General features: G+C 43.6%; 1 long non-coding RNA gene across 1 annotated transcript; it reads right to left on the bottom strand.

The window, feature by feature from the left end:
* Positions 1-784: 784 nt before the first annotated feature.
* Positions 785-1,960, bottom strand: LOC119341023. Its single transcript, XR_005164815.1, has 2 exons — positions 1,815-1,960; positions 785-1,214 (listed from the first exon to the last, which is right to left on the bottom strand). It is a non-coding gene; the product is annotated as an uncharacterized LOC119341023 (long non-coding RNA).
* Between the last annotated feature and the right edge of the window lie 5,050 nt (positions 1,961-7,010).

The following is a 7,010-nucleotide window of genomic DNA, read 5'->3' as shown; positions in this document are numbered from 1 at the left end:
ACCATGTGAGAGTGGCAAGAACCCTTTCTTCGCCTCACTCATGTTGAACCGCTTCAACACTTTATCTATGTACGTGCTCTGGCTTAAGCCGAGCAGCCTCCTCGATCTATCTCTATAGATCTTAATGCCTAAAATATACACTGCCTCACCAAGGTCTTTCATCGAAAACTTGCCATTCAGTGACTCCTTGGCCGAGTTTAGCATCGAAACATCATTTCCGATCAGTAGTACACTACCAGAAACAGAAATTTTTCTGTGGGCTGGAAACCGACAGGAAAAGGGCGCAAACCGACAGGAATAATATTTCCTGTCGGCCAATTGTCAGGGGAATCCGACAGGGATAGCTTGACAGGGAAATTACTCTATGTCCGTCGGCCGGCCGACAGAAGCATTTTCCCTGACGGCCATTCCCGATAGGAAAATACTTTTTTGTCAGCTTTAGGCTTGGCAGGTTTATGGGTCATTGCTGTCGGTCACAACCGACAGGAATTTTCATTCTATTTCGCTGTGAGTTCAGGACCGACAGGAAAATGCTTGCATTTTGCTGTGAGTTCATGCCCGACAGGAAAATGCTTGCATTTTGTTGTGAGTTCATGCCCGACAGGAAAATACTTGCATTTCGCTGTGAGTTGGTCCCCGACAGGAATTAGCGTGCATTTCACTCAGCTCATGCCCGCCGGGAATTAGTGCAACGTAGCCAGAGCACATTTACACTATATCTAATCATCAATAAAAATCATAATCATTAGATACATCCATCAATTTTGCACATCCAAAGCTTCAAAAACAATCTACATAACAGTTCTCAGCTTACAAGGATAACCATCAGTTTTGCATATCCAAAGCATTACAAGCAAAGTACATCACAGTTCATCTAAAGTCTTGCAACTACCAAAATGCTACCTTGTTGCAAACACCACCTTTAGTTCTAAAGTCTTGCAACTAGCAAAATGCTGCTTTGTTGCCAACACCAACATTAGTTCTAAAGTCTGGCTCCAAGTCAACAAAAGGCACTACCAAGGTTACAACCACCATATATGATTCTAGGTCTCAGTTTCACGAATGTTGGAACTAGTGTCGCCACCACCAGCACTAACGTTGTTCTCACTAGTATTCCTACTGGAGTTGTCAGCACCACCATTTGCACCTAGATCATCATCACCAGTGTTGTCATCGGCGGCTTGGGGTCTCATATGAGATGAATTAGGTGTCCCCTACATCATAACATTAATTTAGACACACCAGGAGAGCTTATGGAGTATTTTCTTTTAAAAGAAAAATAGCAAAATAAGTAGTAGTTAACTGTACAATAAACTACAATAAACTGGATATGTTCCTCAGTTGGTAAAGGAATTGTTGAGACTGAAAATATACAATATTCTAAGTATATATCTAGATATGAGGATGTACAGTCCTGTAGCACAGGAATGACACAAAGGTTAAAATTATTTCTTTAAAATCTTCTCATGGACTGGATTGGCATTGTAGCTTAGGGTTGCGTGTCAGTTTAATACAATATTAAAAAAATTAATCCTGAGCAGGCCTAGTACAAGAATAATTTTTGCTGATGGTTAATAAAATCGGGTTTGCACAGCATTAACTTGGCACAGAACCTCAAGAAAATCGGGTTTGCACAGCATTAACTTGGCACAACATTAAATGGATCCAACCACGCTGAGTGTAGGTTTGGGTGCACCATGGTCCAGAAAATCATGTGTGTATAGATATTCCAATGATTAAGATACGAAGCTTTAATATATCAATGTTGCAATTGGAAATGCAGTATGCCGAGAAGGCTATGTGCAAAAACTTACATGTGGTTGGGAACTCGCTCCTTGGTGTAGCTCCGTTGGTCGTTCTTTTCCCATCTCCTTAAAAAGGGCCTATGAAAAAAATATGCATCATTAGAATAGCTAGTTTTTTCAATCACCAATCTGAAATATGTGGACAAATTTGAAAGTACCACTAGGATCCATTCATGCATATCCACTTTATGTTGCAGGTTCTCATTATGTCGCTGCAGGTTCTCATTATGTCGCTTCAGCTCTTCATTTTCTTGAACAGTTCGTCGATGTGCTGCTGAAGTTGACGGCCTCAATTTCTTTTCTCTAGCTGTTGAGATATCATGTGTTAAATATAACTTCAGCTACATTTCTTTCATTTTGCATGACATCAATGTTGTGTTGGAGCTTCAACTTTTTGAAGTATGGAAGTTGCCAAAAGCAACTTATGTGAGTCCAATTGTGCAATTTATTGTAATTGAAGGTGTCATTCACATGTGTGTACATGTGAGTTTCCACTTCCTCTCCTGTTAAACACCTTGGTGGCCCTTCTAACACTATTGTATCCTTTCTAAATGAATTGGCTTGGAATCTGAATTCATGATCTGGAGGTAGAAAGCGCCTATGACAATCAAACCAGCAAGGTTTCCGCCCGTATTGAAGAGTAAATGCTTTGGAATCACTCATGCATTCGGGGCATGCTAGCTTGCCATGGGTGCTCCACCCAGCGAACATACCAAACGCAGGAAAGTCGTGGACTGACCATAGGAATGCCACTTTCATTGGGAAGTTTACCTTGTGATAAGCATCCCATGTTTCAACCCCGTCCCACAATTGCATCAGTTCATTAGCTAAAGGTTGCATTAGGACACTCAAATTTTTTCCAGGATGTTCAGGACCAGGGATAACAAGGCTAAGGAATATATACTCTGGTTTCAAGAGAATATCGGGTGGAAGGTTTAATGGAGCTATGAAAATAGGCCAGCAAGTATATGGAGCAGCATTCAACTTGTATGGTGTAAAACCATCACCAGCTATGACAAGACGGACATTTCTACGATATTCTGCAAATTCTGGGAACTCCTTGTCAAACCCTTGCCAAGCTTCACCATCAATAGGGTGGACCATCTTATCAGAATTGGAACGACTATGCGACTGCAGATGTTTTGCTATTTCCTCATGTGCATACAACCTCTGGAATCTATCTTTCAGAGGGAGATATCTCAACACTTTACGTGGGACTTTATTCTGGCCTTCCTCGTAGCGAGATGTACCGCAGATGTCACACTTCTCTTTATGCTCATTATCTTTATAGTACAACATGCAATTATTTTTACAGACATCAATCTTGACATAAGGCATACCAAGGCCTTCTAAGAGTTTCTTAGATTGGTAGAAGTCCTTGGACAAGTTAGCACCCGGAGGCATAAGTTCATGGATGATTTGTAACACATCATCATATTCTGCAATTGACATATTATATTGAGATTTTAGTGCTAGCAAACGGGCTACTGCAGAAAGACGTGAGTGTGTTGTGTTCTCATGGACAATTTCATCAGCACTGCTAACCATCCTATAGAAAGCCTTGGCAGAGGAGGTTGGTTCTTCATCAATTGGTGGAGGACAGTTGCCACCTAGGTCAACTAACATATTGTCCATTCGGTCAATTTCATCGTGCCTCACATAATTTGTGGCAGAGGAAGATCCATCTTGGCTAGGAACATACTTCTCACCATGTTCTATCCACGTTTCATAGTTTTCCCTAAACCCGTATTTATACAAGTGTTTCTCTACCTCATCCCTGCCGTGCTTATTATAATTACGACACTTGGCACATGGACACTTGATTTTACCACATTCGGCTACACCAGGACAAGAGAATGCATGGTCTAGAAATCGGTTGGTTTGTTCAAGCCATAAGTTAGAAGGTATTTGACCATACTGCCAACCACTATACATCCATGCACGATCTGCCATCTAACAAATTCTGTGTTGAAAGTGGAATATATCAGCTATTTGATTATTTAATCTCAACACATCATACTTAAGATGAGTTATTCAGCAGCAGCAATACATGTGTAGCAATTGGAATCAAATAGATGTACACATAAGATAAACATTTAAAGCTGAAAGTTAAATGCTTACCAAAGGCTTGCTGAAATAGTGAAAAAGTGTGGAGTCACCAAGCTGGCTAACAAACTCCCAAAGTCCACTAGCAGATCCAAGATCTAAGCCTATCATAGACAACATAGCAATTTAAGAGAATTACAATAAGGATGGTAGGAAATGAAAAAGAATTATGCTCAAACAACAATGGTAAAAACAAAATGTTGAAACCTTTGGTAAGCATTATATTACAAAGAAACAAGATATGCAGTACTATACAATATCCATAACCAGAAAACAAGACATGCATAGGCTATATTTGAGAAATCAGTCAATTACTCAAGCATGCAGTAACTAAATACAATGGCAAGGAAGAAAAGGTAAAATAATGAAAGAACAAGCTGCCTATCAACAAATGGAAATAATGAATCGAACTGGTCATTTCATTTTACTTCCCAAGTGAATTAGTACTAACTGTATCAGTGCTAAAGTTGGAAGCTTGTGATGTCAATCTGATGTATTTCTTCAGAGAAGTATTTTTTTTACCTACATGACCAAGCTACGGCTATTTTGCAAAAATCTGCGATGTCAGTTGACACCACAAAGATGTGTGTAGCCTCACCACTGCTACTGGATTTCTGTCCTTGACAAATCTACTACTGATTTCTAGCAGTAGGATGTGAACCAGAGAGATCTACTAGCACAAGACAAGAGCATGTATAGTGGAGGAAGGGGGCAGAATGAATTACGTACTGAGTTAATAGCCAGCCAGTAGAGTGGAAACGCCCTGTGCTGGATCCAAGCGAGCCTCACCACTTCCTGAACTAGGTACAGGACGAGATGACTGAAAAAGGACACATACAAATCCAATGAGGGACATAAAGCACTTGCGTTTAGTGGATATGCACAAAGCCAGGGAAGTAAATTGAAAGCATTGGGCACCTTGATGGGGAACGGACGGCGGTTGGAGGACGATGGAGCTGCGGTGGCGGGACGGTGACGAAGGCGACTGGGACGAGGACGGCGGTGGCGGCGGCTTGGACGAGGACGGCGACGGCTGGGACTTGGACGAAGACGGCGGCGGCAGCGGCTGGGACTTGGATGGAGACGGCGGCGGCTGTGACTTGGACGGCGACGACCACGGCTGGGACGAGGACGGCGACGGCGGCGGCTTAGACGAGGACGACGACGTTCGATGCTGAGGCTGCGGTTCAGTGGTTGGCGAGCCGAGGAATAGAGCGCAGGGGCGGGTGAGAGGTTCGGGGAGGCTAGGATTTGAGGAGGTGCAGCCGGCGGCGAGGGATTTGGGGTACACCAGCGGCGGCGGCTAGGGATTTGGGATGCTCTCGCGCTCTCTGGAAAGAGCTCAGTGAAACTAGAGATAAGGGGATTTTCTTTTACCGTAGGCTTTGACCAGCGACGATGGGCCAAAAATTTGCTGAGCTGCGGGCAATTTGGCGCGCACATCAAATCTATGGCGCGAAATGGGCTAAGCCTGTGGGCCAGCCGCGGACCCACAGCCATATTAATTTTCCCGTGAGTTCCACAACCGGCGCACAGGATAACTGCTTTACTCCTGGCGTGCTGGTTTGGGCCGATAGTGCAAGCTCATTGTCCTGTGCGCTAGCGCGGGCCCGACAGGAAAACAATTAACACACAGTAAAATTTCAGTTTCTGGTAGTGGTATGTCGTCCACATACAAGATCAAAAACACTATCGAGCTCCCACTTAACTTCTTGTATAAACAAGAGTCCTCTTTGCGTTTGATGAAACCGAGACCAGTGACACCCTCATCAAAACGAATGTTCCAACTCTGAGATGCTTGCTTCAACCCATAAATGGATCTCTTGAGCTTGCATACCTTACTAGTGCTAGTCAGATCGACAAAACCCTCGAGTTGTATCATATACATGTCCTCAGTTAAATTTCCGTGAAGGAAAGTCGTTTTGACATCCATCTGCCATATCTCGTAATCGAAATATGCAGCTATAGCTAGTATGATCCTCACCGACTTCAGCATCGCTACCGGCGAGTAAGTCTCGTCGTAGTTAATTCCTTGAACTTGTCCATAACCTTTAGCGACAAGCCAAGCTTTGTGGATCTGAACATTTCCATCCACATCGGTTTTCTTCTTAAAGACCCATTTGCAACTAATGGCAGTTACGCCAGGTGGCGGATCAACCAAGTCCCAGACTTGATTCTCATCCATGGACTTTAACTCGGATCTCATGGCTTCCAGCCATGCCTCGGAATCTGGGCTCACCATCGCTTCCGCATACGTGGCCGGCTCGTCGCTTTCTAGCAACAATACATCACGCACTCTACGCAATCTTTCCAACCTCTGTGGTTCCGGTGCCGCTTCCACTACAGGTTCCCGGACTGACTCCGGTGTGATCTCATCACCAGCCGAGCCGTCCCCGAGTGGTCCTCGAATTTCTTCGAGTCGAACCGTCCTCCCACTGGCCTCCCGATTGAGAAACTCTTTCTCAAGGAAAACCCCGTTCCGAGCAACAAACACTTTGTTCTCTTCCCGGTTGTAGAAGCTATATCCCAAGGTTTCCCTCGGATATCCCACAAATATGCATTTATCCGATTTAGCTGTAAGCTTGTCTGACATAAGTCGCTTGACAAATGCTTCACAACCCCAAATCTTTAGAAAAGACAAACTGGGACTCTTCCCAATCCACATCTCATGTGGTGTCTTGTCTATGGATTTTGATGGTACCCTATTAAGTGTGAAAGCTGTAGTTTCTAGAGCGTATCCCCAGAATGACAAGGGTAAATCTGATTTGCTCATCATAGACCAGACCATGTTCTGACACACCGTTTCTCTGTGGCGTACCCGGAGGTGTGAGTTGAGGTACTATACCTCGGCTTTTTAGATGATCATCAAACTCCTGGCTCATGTACTCACCTCCACGATCAGATCGCAGAAGCTTTATAGTCTTGCCGAGCTGATTCTCAACCTTGTTCTAAAACTCTTTGAACTTTTCAAAGGTTTCCAACTTGTGCCTCATCAAATAGATATATCCATATCTACTCAAGTCGTCGGTAAAAGTCACGAAGTACTGATAGCCACCTTTGGTAGTTGTGCTCATTGGACCACAGACATCACTGTGTATA

This window comes from Triticum dicoccoides, chromosome 7B (assembly GCF_002162155.2).
Source record: "Triticum dicoccoides isolate Atlit2015 ecotype Zavitan chromosome 7B, WEW_v2.0, whole genome shotgun sequence".
NCBI lineage: Eukaryota > Viridiplantae > Streptophyta > Magnoliopsida > Poales > Poaceae > Triticum > Triticum dicoccoides.
Note: the sequence above shows the minus strand (reverse complement) of the source record. Positions and strands in the feature narration are given on the sequence as shown.